The sequence below is a fragment of the Mastigoproctus giganteus genome, chromosome 3 (genome assembly GCF_048544385.1).
Source record: "Mastigoproctus giganteus isolate SK-2022 chromosome 3, ASM4854438v1, whole genome shotgun sequence".
NCBI classification, from domain to species: Eukaryota; Metazoa; Arthropoda; class Arachnida; order Uropygi; family Thelyphonidae; genus Mastigoproctus; species Mastigoproctus giganteus.
Window position 1 is genome coordinate 101,516,331 of NC_143577.1, and position 12,425 is coordinate 101,528,755.

General features: G+C 38.4%; 1 protein-coding gene across 3 annotated transcripts in view; it reads right to left on the reverse strand.

Annotated features, from left to right (window-relative positions):
* twin (CCR4-NOT transcription complex subunit 6-like twin) overlaps nt 1-12,425 on the reverse strand; it is a 447,613-nt gene that overhangs the window by 352,705 nt on the left and 82,483 nt on the right. The window lies entirely within an intron of this gene.

Consider the following 12,425-nt stretch of genomic DNA (forward strand, 5'->3'; position numbering starts at 1 on the left):
GCCATGGAGAGACTGCAAGGATCATGGAGTACAATTTTTCTTAATGTGGTCTGTGCATATTAACAGGAAAGACTGTTTTTACAGGATGGGATACACTTAAATAGCAGGGGTACAAGAATATTTGGTGATGCTATCAAGGCAGCATTACGTGGGTCAATAAACTGCTGGCTGGAGGTTGGGAACAATGAAAGAATAATAGATTAACTAGAAAGGCAGGAAAATGTGATTCTTGCACTGCTTCTATTCAAAAGTGCAGCATCCTGGAAAGCAAAGTGTAGGGCATTTCAGGCGCTGCTATGGATCATCATATACTGGTGTGCAAAACTTAAGGACCAACACTATTTCTAAAGGTTACAACCACAAAATCTTTACTTAAGGCACTCTTTACTGATGAGAGTAGATTCAGTCTCAATAACAATTCTGGACATTAGCTAATCTGGCGAGAGGTTGGCACACGATATCACCCCGCAAACATCACTGAAAGGGATCGATATGGCAGTCGAGGTGTTCTCATCTGGGTAGGCGTTATCTGGGATGGACGTACACAACTTCAGATACTGGAAGGCAGTACTGTAACTGGTGCATGCTACTGTACTGAGGTAATCCTTCCCCATGTGCATCTGTTCCGAGGTGGCATTGGCCCCAAGTTTGTGGTTATGGATGATAATGCCACACCCTATCGCACTGCAGCTGTTGATATGCTTTTGGAAAGTGAGGACATTGTTCATGTGGATTGGCCTGAGTGTTAGACCAATCTAAATTCCATCGAACACATATGGGAAGCTCTGAGGAGATTTTCTGGTGGAAAATCTCCCGAGAGAAGAACATTTTCTGGTGAGTGTTGATGTGCCACTAGGCACGTCTACACCCACCAGAAAATGTTCATGACCTGAAGATGGAACTGACAGAGGAATGAATGATGTTACCGCAAGAACTTATCAACAACATTGTTAAGTATGGACAGGTGGTGAAAAGCATGCACTAACATTAGGGGTGGCCATATCTCCTACTGAGGACCACCTCTTCCCTTTGTTCCATCTTTGGCAGTAATGCTTCTGTATCATGGCAGCTAGTGCTATGTTGCCATTTTTGAATAAAGTCCCTCTGTACCATTTTGTTTCCGTTGTTTGTAGGTGTTGTTTCCTTCATCATTTCTGTACCTCACAAGGTTCCTTTGGTATGCTTTTCCCATAACCCCAGGGTCTCACATCTGGTGAGTATGAGCTTGGTACACCCAGGGTCCTCAGCTGGATATCATCATCCTTCTCTTTCCCTCTCTCTCAAGGTAATGCGGGATTTTTTTTTGGCTAGTGCAGCATAAGCCTAAGGCTTCCTTGCACTATATGGCTAATAATAATAATAATAATAATAATATCCAGACCACTCCTATGAGAAGCAACAGGTGAAAACCTGACTGGTCCTTAAGTTTTGCACACCAGTGTAAAACAAGTAAATACATGTGCTGTGTTATAGTAACAAAGAGTAAAAACAGGTGCATGTAAACTTTCATGTACACCAATGCTAGGAATTGTAAATGATTTTAATGACTTCGAAGTACTGATTTGCAGTCATCAAATGCAGACTGCACTCAGACATAACAGATGCAGAGTTGAATATGGCAAATACAATGTGTACAGAAAGGACAAACAGGGCAGGGAGGAGGCACTTAGTGAAGAAGCAAATTAAATCTAAACCAATGCATCCAGTCAATGTGGGTGGCCAGTGTGTTGTTGAATCAGTTTGCTGTGACACAAGCTCGTTGATTTGTTGTTGTAGGATTTTAGGCACTTTCAGGGAGAAGAACCATGCCACCCTCACCTGACTGACTCAGCCACATCATGAAAAAAAATAATAATAAATAAATAAAATTTTCTCACATCACTGATTGGATTTGAACTCAGGTCTTTTCCACCTGGTGTGGGGAGAATTTACACAAAGTGGGCTACCCATGGAGGCATGACATAAGCAATGAAAATAAGATCAGTGTGTGTGTGTATGTGTGTTATACATGTAATAACTGTGTTGAATATAACAAACCACTATACAGAGAAATATAGTGTGCACTAGTAAATCAGGATGCCCTATAATAGAGGATTTAAATTTTCCGGATATTGATTGCAACTTGTGGATAGGTTAATCACACACTAGCCAGATTTTTATAGATGTATTAGATGACTATTTTATACAGCAGCATGTTAGAGAGGCAACAAGAGGAAGAACTATTCATGATCTGATTATCAGCAGCAATTCTTCATGCATTAAGAATCTGCAGGTAAAAAACCCACTGTCAAGCATAAATGGTAGGGCTTTTGTAAGGGTAATGATTACAATGGTCTCAGATAATTTTAAATTATATACAGTGTGATTAACTGATGGTGTTACCAACAGCAAATTCAAAATGGAAAGCATTCAGGGTAGTAATCATAGAAGCTACTAGCGTTTTCATACCAACTAAAAAATACTGTTCAAGGCTTAGAACTAAACAGATGTCGGTTGAAATGGGATTTGTGGCACACAGGATAAATGCATGGAATGCGTATAAATTATTAGATGATACAGAAACCTATGATAGATAGATATAAACTAGTCTGCAATCACAAAGGACATTATGTAAGCCTAGGTAGATTTTGAAACATCTACAACAAAGAATACTAAGAAAAATAGCAAATACTTCTTTATTTATATTAATAATAGAAGGGGGGGTTAACCACATTGGTATGCTTGATGGTAACAGTTAACTATGGATGATCCTGCTCAAGTCACTGACAAACTGAATAAGTATTTTGCTATGGTCACATGTGAGGAATTTTTTTAGGAAATGTTATGCCAGAAATTTATCAAACTCTAAGAAAAGTGCTCTTCCACTGAGAAAAGTGGAAGAGCAATTGTTGAAGCTAAACATAAAAATGGTGCAGTGGTGGATGGGAATCAGTTACATTAAATCAGTGGTTTTCAACCGAGTTGCCGCAACAATATTCCATGGGTGCCACATAATTTGGATTTAAGTTACTTAAACTTATCTTTTTTAAATTTATATATTTATTTCTTTATAAAAAGGTGTACAATATCTTTTTAATTTTGTGATCTATAATTGATGTTTACTTAATACCTCTATATAAAGAATAAAATTATTATACACTGTATATATATAATTTATATTATGAAATGTAATTTTTCTAATTATATTATTGTAATAATTATCACATAACATATATTTTTGATATTATATATACAGGGTGCTTCACTACCAGTGCGACAAACTTGCAGGAGGTGTAGGGGACAAAAAGACGAATCGAAATCAAAAAATTACATTTCATAATACAAATTATATATATACACAATGTAAAATAATTTTATTCTTTATATAGAGGTAATAAGTAAACATCAATTATAGATCACAAAATTAAAAAGATATTGTACACCTTTTTATAAAGAAAGAAATATATAAATTTAAAAAAAGATAAGTTTAAGTTGGAACAGGACCAGGGTATGTCTGCCAGGAGCAAAGGTTGATGACGTTGTAGAGCGGATATCATCTTTTAAGGGCACAAAAGGTGATATAGTTGTACACGTTGGCACTAATGATATTAAGAGTAGGAGACCGGCAGAAATTACTTAACAAGTACAGGTCAATGTTGAAAAAAAAAGCCGTGAATTAGGGTGGAAATTGAAAGTGTCTGCAATTCTGCCCAGACACGATAGGAGGGAGTATATGATGAGAGCCCTGTCAATCAATTCGGCCCTGGAAAGATTGTGCAAGGCTCAAGGGGTAGAATTTTTTTCAGCCTAGTCTGTACTTGTTAACAGGAGAGATTGCTTCTAAGTGTATCCCAGGGATGGGATACACTTAAATAGAAAGGGTGCAAGAATGTTTGATGATGCTATCGAAGCAGTGTTAGGTGGGTCGGAAAACTGCTAGATTGGGGGGATACAAGGACTAATAGATTAACAGTAGCCACTGGCAGAGGTGAAAGTGATACTTGCACTGCTTCTATTGGAATGAGGTGCAGCCTGGAAAATAAGATGCAGGATATTTCAGAGACTGCTGGGAATCATTGGGGTACAAGTAAACACATGGGTTGTGTTAGGGTAGCTAAGAAAAAGAACAGGTGCATGTATACTTGCGTGTATGCCAATGGTAGGAGCTTAGTAAATAAATTTTATGAATTTGAGGTATTGCTCAAAACATCAAAGGCAGATATTGTGGGGATTTCAGAGACGTTGTGTCACACAGATATAAGGAATGCAGAACTGAAATTTGGCGAGTACAATGTCTACAGAATGGATAGACAGGATAGGAAGGGAGGATGGGTTATGCTATTAGTTAAGAAATACATAAAATCCAAGGAAGTGAAGCCAGTCAACATTGCTGGACAATGCAGTGTCGAGTCAGTTTTGTGTGACATAAGCATTGGGAGATCAAAATTGAGAGTAGGAGTGTGCTATAGGCCTAATCACTCTGATGAGTATAATAAGAAACTGTACAGGGAAATAGAGTGGGCCAGTAAATCAGAGAGTCTTATAATGGGGGATTTTAATTTCCCAGATACTGACTGGAATTTGGGGGCTGGTCACTCACACACTAGCAAGGCTTTTGTGGATTTATTGGATGATTGTTTTCTACATCAGCATGTTCGGGAGGCAACTAGAGGGAGTAATACTCTTGATTTGATTATCAGTAGTGATTCTTCATGCATTAAGAATCTGCAGGTAAATGAACCACTAGGTGGCAGTGATCACAATGTGCTGAAGTGGGATTTACACAAAGAGGTAACTACCATTAGGGGTAAAGGGAAGGGTTATTGCTTTCGTAAAGGCGACTACGATGGACTGAGACAGTATTTAAATTCTATACAGTGGGACCAGCTGATGATGTTACCAACAGCAAATTCAAAATGGGAAGCATTCAAAGAACTTATATTGGAAGCTACTAGGCTTTACTCACCAACTAAGAAATATTGTTCAAGGTTTAGGCCTAAGTGGATTTCAGATGAACTAATGAGACATATGGCAGAGAAGAAAAATGCATGGGATACATACTAATTAACACGTGACACAGAAGCCTATGATAGATACAAGTTGATCTGTAACCAAGTTACAAAGGAGGTTAGGCAGGAAAAGGCAGATTACGAGAAATCTTTGGCAAGGGATGCAAAGAAAAACAGCAAAGAGTTCTTTACTTATGTAAACTCTAGAAGGAAGGGGATGAATCAGATTGGTCCACTTTATATCGATGGGTCAACTGTTGATGATCCTGCTCAGGTAGCTAACAAACTAAATGAATATTTTGCATCGACATTCACACATGAGTTATTCAGCGAGGGGAATGCCAGAGGTGTATTCAACTCTGGCAGTAAGCTAGATAATCTTGTAATAACTGAGAGTAAAGTGGAGGAGAAATTGTTGAAGATAAATACAAGAAAGGTACTTGGGATGGATGGGATCTATGCAGTTATATTAAACGAGGCAGCAAAGGAAGTAAGCAAACCCTTAGCCCTAACTATGAGAGCTTCCTTGGACTCAGGGGAAGTACCCATGGACTGCAGATGTGCAAATGTGACCCCAATTCACAAAGCAGGATCAAAGGGCGACACAAGTAATTATAGACCTGTGAGCTTAACTTCTGTTCCAGGAAAATTAATGGAGGCACTGGTTAAAGAAGCACTGCAGAATCATTTAGACAAGACTTCAGTTATAGCTCGGACACAGCATGGTTTTGTTAAGGGGAAGTCTTGCCTGACCAATTTGACTGGATACTATGATGCAGTCACAAAAGAACTGGATGCAGGAAATAACTTTGATATTATACAAATACTTGGATCTTAGAAAGGCTTTTGATACTGTTGCACATGGAAGACTGCTGCACAAATTGGAGCAGTGTGGCATTGGAGGCAAATTGCTGCTATGGATAAAGGAGTGGTTGGGGAGAAGGCAGAGAGCGGTAATCAATGGACACTGCTCATCGTGGACTAATATTATTAGTGGAGTCCCTCAGGGTTCAGTATTGTGTCCATTATTGTTTTCTGTATTTATAAATGATATTGATGATGGTATATCAAGCTTAATGTCCAAGTTTGCAGACGATACGAAGGTTGGCAGGTTTGTCAAGGACACTACTGACACTATGCTACTGCAACAGGATCTGGAAATGTTGAGCAGATGGGCTGAGAGGTGGCAAATGAAGTTTAACATTGACAAATGTAAAGTACTACATATGGGAAACAGCGACCCCAGAGCAACGTATCAACTCTGTGGTACTACAGTGACAGTGGTAGAGAATGAAAGGGACCTGGGGGTGGTTGTGCAGGCAGATATGAAGTTTTCTGGACAGTGCAGACGGGCTGCAAGAGTAGCTCATGGTGTATTGTCGATGATATATAGGAATTTTTCTAGCTTGGATAAGGAGGTGATTATTCCCTTGTATAAGGCAATGGTCAGGCCACACATAGAGTACTGTATACAGGTCTGGAGGCCTCATTTCAAGAAGGATGTAGAGATGCTGGAACGAGTACAGAGAAGGGCAACAAGATTGAATGGAACAAAGGGGTGCTCTTACGAAGAAAGGCTTAAGTTTTGAAAATTAGTGTCTGGAGACTAGGCAGCAGCAAGGTGATCTGATAGAGTTGTATGAAGCCTTGAATGGTTTAAGCATGCTCAATGATGATGGGATTCCTCCTCTTGCTCAGAATAATCACCTGAGAGGGCATAAATTCAAATTGAGGAAAGACAGATATAGGATAGACGTGAGGAAATTTGCCTTTAGCCAGCGGGTGGTTGGTTGGTGGAACAGACTTCCATCCCTTGTCGTGGAAGTTGATAGCCTAAATAAGTTTAAGGCTCAGCTGGACAGGTATTTCAAACGAACAGAGGGGTGAAGTGGAAGTGGTTATTTTTTATTCATTATTTATTTATTTATTTTTATTTTTTTGGGATGATGCTGCATAAGCTTGCTTCCTTGCATCAAATGCCTCTACTAATGCTAATGCATTGCAGGGTCCGAAATGCCTTTGTCATGCAGTATTGGACGTTGAAAGGGAGGTTGCGTGAACAGCGATCCCGCTGGAAGTCAGCATTTGCGAACCAGTTCCCGAGGCAGTAGGATGGACGAGTATTCAAACGTTGAACTGGCCGACATGCACCTCCCGTATGGAGCTGCAGACTGTAATGGGCGTGCCGCTCTGCGCTTGTACCAGGAACATTTCATGCACAGGCGTGCTCGTCATCATACGATTTTCGCACGTGTGCACAGAAGGTTACATGAGACTGGTTGTTTCACGAGAGGTACCATGAATCGAGAGCGAACGACGAGAACGCCAGACAATGAGGAGAATGTCCTACGTCTTACAGAAGGCAATCCGAGTACGAGTACTCGAGCGATAGGCCAACGTTTGGGTATTTCCCAATCCACTGTATGGAGGATACTGTCAACAAACCAAATGAGTTCATACCATCTGCAATGCGTCCAATCATTGGAGCCTGCTGATTATCCACTCCGGAGGACTTCTGCTACTTTTACTGCTGTAAAGAATCTTCTGTGCGCAAGTCCATAAGAGTGGAGCGATTCTTTGTCTTTTTTTTTTTTTGTTTCAAATACGAAAAAGCCGATTCACACAGATATGTAGAACCAAAACAGGAATTTAAAAATTCACTGCATTTTTTACGGTACTTTTCTCGGCAAACATATTTCCAAAAGTCTTTTTCTGATGACCTGGCTTTTAGGAAAATACCGTTTCGCAATGTAATAATTTCATTTTCAAGTAATATTTCTCTGTGTGAAAAATCTCAGCGATTTTTTTCAGCAATTTGTTTCATATCTTAGTCGTTTGTTTGTTTGTTTGTTTGTTATTTGGTTTTTAGGAGCATTAGCAACTAAGGCCATATTGCTCCGGGATATGCGGTGGTCATTCCCTGACCTTTCCTCATCCTCCATATTTGGTGGTGACGAGCTCGAACCCCAGTCTAATCAAGAAGCGTGTGCTACACACTGCTGCTCCTTCCCACCTGGCTACGGAGGCTTCTGTATCTTAGTCAACCCTAAATGGACAAGAAATATATTGAACAATGTCTTCAACTGTGTTAAAATCACTGAATCTGGTTTCAAAATCATCCACAACTTTCTCAATTCAGAAACATATTTCTCACTATTAAAGTCAAAAACAGGATACTTTTGCAAATGATCTTGCATATTTGCAAAATGACTGAATTTTTTTTTTTTTTTTGAGATTTATATGCAGTTTCTGAATTTATATGCAGAAATACTACTAATCATGTCACCCACATTTTATTTTTTCCTTGTAATTCCAAATTCAGGTCTCTTAATTTACTGGTAAAATCTGCCAAAAAAGCCAGATCACACATCCACACCGTATCTTGCAGCTGTTGATAATCATCTCCACTTTGATCAACCAATTTTTTAATTTCATTCAGCAAATTTCGAAATCTGTAGAAACTTACTCCGACTCAGACACTTCACATCTGTGTGTAATATCAGATCTGGTTCATTTTCATCGAGGTGCATTTTGAACAGTCTCCTTTTAAGAGATTGTCCTCTGATGGAATTCACAATTTTGAAAGTTATGTCCATAATACTTTTAGTATTTAATCTTTTGCTGGCTAACACTTTTTGGTGGATGATACAGTGGTAACTCAACAAATCTGGGAATTCATCATCCTTCTGGCACAATGCGATGAATCCATTAAGATGCCCTGTCATTGCTTTAGTTCCATCTGTTGTTATTGATATGAGCTTAAATAGTGGTAATTTATTTTTTTCAATAAAATTTTTGAATGCGTTAAATATATCAAGACCTCTAGTTCTTTCTTTTAACGAAACCATACCTAGCAGTTCTTGTCTAGTGGCAGAATTATTGAAAACCATAAGAATAACAACGAGCAATTGAGTAATATCACTGATGTCTGTTGTCAAGAAAAGGACACATAATTAGCAATACCAGCATGCAATTGTTTGCTCGCATTTTTACTCATTTTTTCGATGCATCGCATCACAGTATTTCAAGATAATTGCAGATCTTAAAGGGCACTTTTTATTCCATTTTTGTTCTTAAAATTTTCAAAAAGAGAATGTTATTTCTAAAAATGCGTCTTTCATGAATTGACCATCAGAAAATGGTTTGCACTTTTTTGCAAGAAATGACTATTTAAATGATGGTACAGTTACTGCTTTAGATTGTAAATTAGGTGTCGCGAAGAAATTTTGTTGTGTGAATAATCTGGATTTAAGTTCTTTTAATTTATTTTTTCTAAGGTTACTGTTAGGTAAAAAATCTGACTGGTATTTACCATGGAGCGCTTTGAAGTGCCTTTCTAAATTTCCTTTTTTGGGTATAGCCACGAAAGCATTGCAAATCAAATAACATTTTTCTTTTATCATTACAAAAAAGTATTCTAGTTCCCATTCTTGATGAAAATGATAAGTTTTACTCTTTTTCGGAGTATTTATTTTAAATCAAAGGGTATTAAATTACCGTATAAGCACTGTCCAGTTATTAATATTAAGTAAACCAAATAAGAATTCGACACATATGCCATGCTCTCCTCAACGTAACTGTGTGAATTTTCACTAGACAAGTCTAGTGGCTGCACGGCAACAAGAGTGGCCATGTGGTTCAACGAATTTTTAATAAGTGTATGCAGTGAAGTGCATAATAATAATAACCTTTAGATTTTGACTAATTTATTTTTTATATATATATATAAAGTCATCATGATCAACCGAAATTAAAGCTGTGATCGATTGGTAAATTAGGTTACTAGTTATGGGGAATTTACGAAATAAAATTCAAGATCTATTTTTTCCCTGTTTAGCATGCGTACAATCTTGGTTCCACCAGTTGTTACTGTGTTTCTGTTTCCCCCCGGTAAAGATTTTGGTATTGCAGTGGTAGCAGCTAGTAATATTTGACTAGTAATATGTTCCGTGACATTTTCTATGGTCTGAGATTGTATTATTTTATCATCTAACTGAACATGAGAGGCATATTCACTCCAGTGTGCCCTATGGAATTTCCAAATGGAATGATGTAGTGAAGGGGAGTTTCCTCATGTTTGAAGTTTGCAGAGTATTGGCAGAGTATTTGCAGAGTATTGAACAAGCAGAACGGAGATGGTAGCTGGTCTATTAGATTTTCTAGGTCACTGAAGAGAATGAGAAATTAGGAGGGACATATATTGAAGCTATTGTAAGAGTGATGCCAATTGCAATACGCACTGCCACTGCTTTAAAAGTAGTCTGAAGAGCAATATGTTTCGATGGAACGTTGTTTCTCACAAGAATTGCCACTCCTCCACGGGCTGGCGAGTCTATACTTCTATCTCGTCTGAAGATGGTATAATTTTTAATGGTGGTACACAGTCGTGCATTTAAGTAGGTTTCCTGTAGGGATATGCCTGCTAGATCATACCAGTCGATGAGATCATATAAGTGACTTTTGTATTGCGAAAGCCTCTACAATTCCATTGGAGGAATCTTTCCATTAAGTGGTTTTGTTGTTTATTTTTGTTTCTGACTGCTTTTTAGTTGAAACTTGTTGCATCAATCCATTTTTGCTTTCTCTTTCTCTGGAAAGTAGGGACGTGTGACTCCATCTCATCGGTCGCATGAAGTTCTAATATACCATCATCTGATTCATTGCACTGGTCAACATCCACTCCCATTGAAATTGGTGGGTTCGGTACCTTAGTTTCTGCCACTTTTGGTTTTGCTGTTTGAGGCACTTCGGCTGGAATGCTAATTGGGGTGTTACTGGCTTGTTCAGCTTTTTGTTGTGAAGGACACTGTTTGGAAGCAGAGAGCAATGAACATTCCCAATCAGCTATGGATATATTTGGAGGAACTGTAACATCTGTTTGGATACTTACTAACTGAAATTGTTTAGCAGCAGCAGTGGCATATGTATGCTTTGGTTCTGCATTGAGTATTTGTCTTCTTGCCTCCATGTATGTGACTTTATTCTCGACTTTATATTTTTGGATTTTTTTCCCTTGTTTCCATAATTCGCATATTTTGGAAAAAGCCGGGTGATTATCTTTACAGTTTGGGCAATGAGAAGTAGCAGTGCATTCAGATTGGTTATGATCCTTTGATCCACAATTAGGACATATTACCTCACCTCTACATGCAGTTTGAGAGTGTCTGTATTTTTGACACTTATAGCACCTGATTGGATTCGGTATGTAAGGACGGACACGGCAATCAAGATAGCCTGCTTTAACAGATGTTGGTAGGATAGGAAAGCTAAAAGTGAGGATTACACTCCTTGTGGGAACAAGAGTACCATCTTTCTGAGTCAGGATTCTCCTTGCTTGGATTACTTTCTGTTCGCGAAGCTCTTGTACTATTTCCTCCTCGGATACATTTAATAAGTCCCATTCTGCAATTACTCCCTTCAAGGAGTTTAGTGTGGCATGGGGAGTAACCCTTATTGGTTGTCCACCAAACGTAATCAGCTTTAATAACTTTGCAGAATGTTGAGATTTAATGGTCTCTACAAGAATATCCCCGGACTGAAGTCGCCTTACCGTTTTCAATGAACCTACAACAGACTCAATACATTTCTGAATAAGGAATGGTGATAACTTACTCAGAGGCTGGTCTGAGAGAGCGTGGAGAATGAGGAATGATGGTATCTCCTTTTGAGGGGTTGTTCTCAGCCTCTTGGGTTGAGAGAAGTCACTTTCATTGTCATTTGTATCTCGTGTTGAGCTCAATGACTCTAAAGGTGGATACATATTATTATCCATCTTTGCTCCTTTCAGCCCTGGGAGAATGGATTTCTTCTCCCAGGTTACCGGCCCCACCACAGGGAGGCAGGAGCAGTGCCGCTAGAGTAACCAAGCAGTATAAAAGTTAGTACATTAATTTAAAGGAAAAAAGAAGAAAGGTGTTTTTCCTTTCTGAAACTTGCTTACGATTTATAAGACTAAGTTGCCTATTAATTAACAGATAGTAAGAAAACTTTTATAACTGAAACAGAACTATATCTTTGAGAAAACGCTCTAGGAATCACTCAGAAAATCGCTTGATCACTATAACTCTTGGCACTCGGGGCCAATTGGTCTTCCTCTACTGGGCCAAGGTGGAGGACGTTGTCCTTAATTTTTAAGGACAACTTTCCAATACATTTTAGTTTCATTAAAATAAAGAAATATATGAAGCAGCAGATGTTTTTCTGTATTGATTCTATAAATTTCGGTGCAAAATCTACTGGGAGCTATTATGAAAGAAGAACTATAGACAGTGGGTTCTTGATTAGGAAACTGGTAAATTCACATGGAAACTTGAAATACAACAAATTATCTTTAAGAATTTAATAATTCTTCCTAGCAGCAGTCAGTGTGAGAGGATATTCAGACATGTTAAAACTCAGTTCAGATCTTCTCTTCTCTTACTGACGAAACTTTGGAAA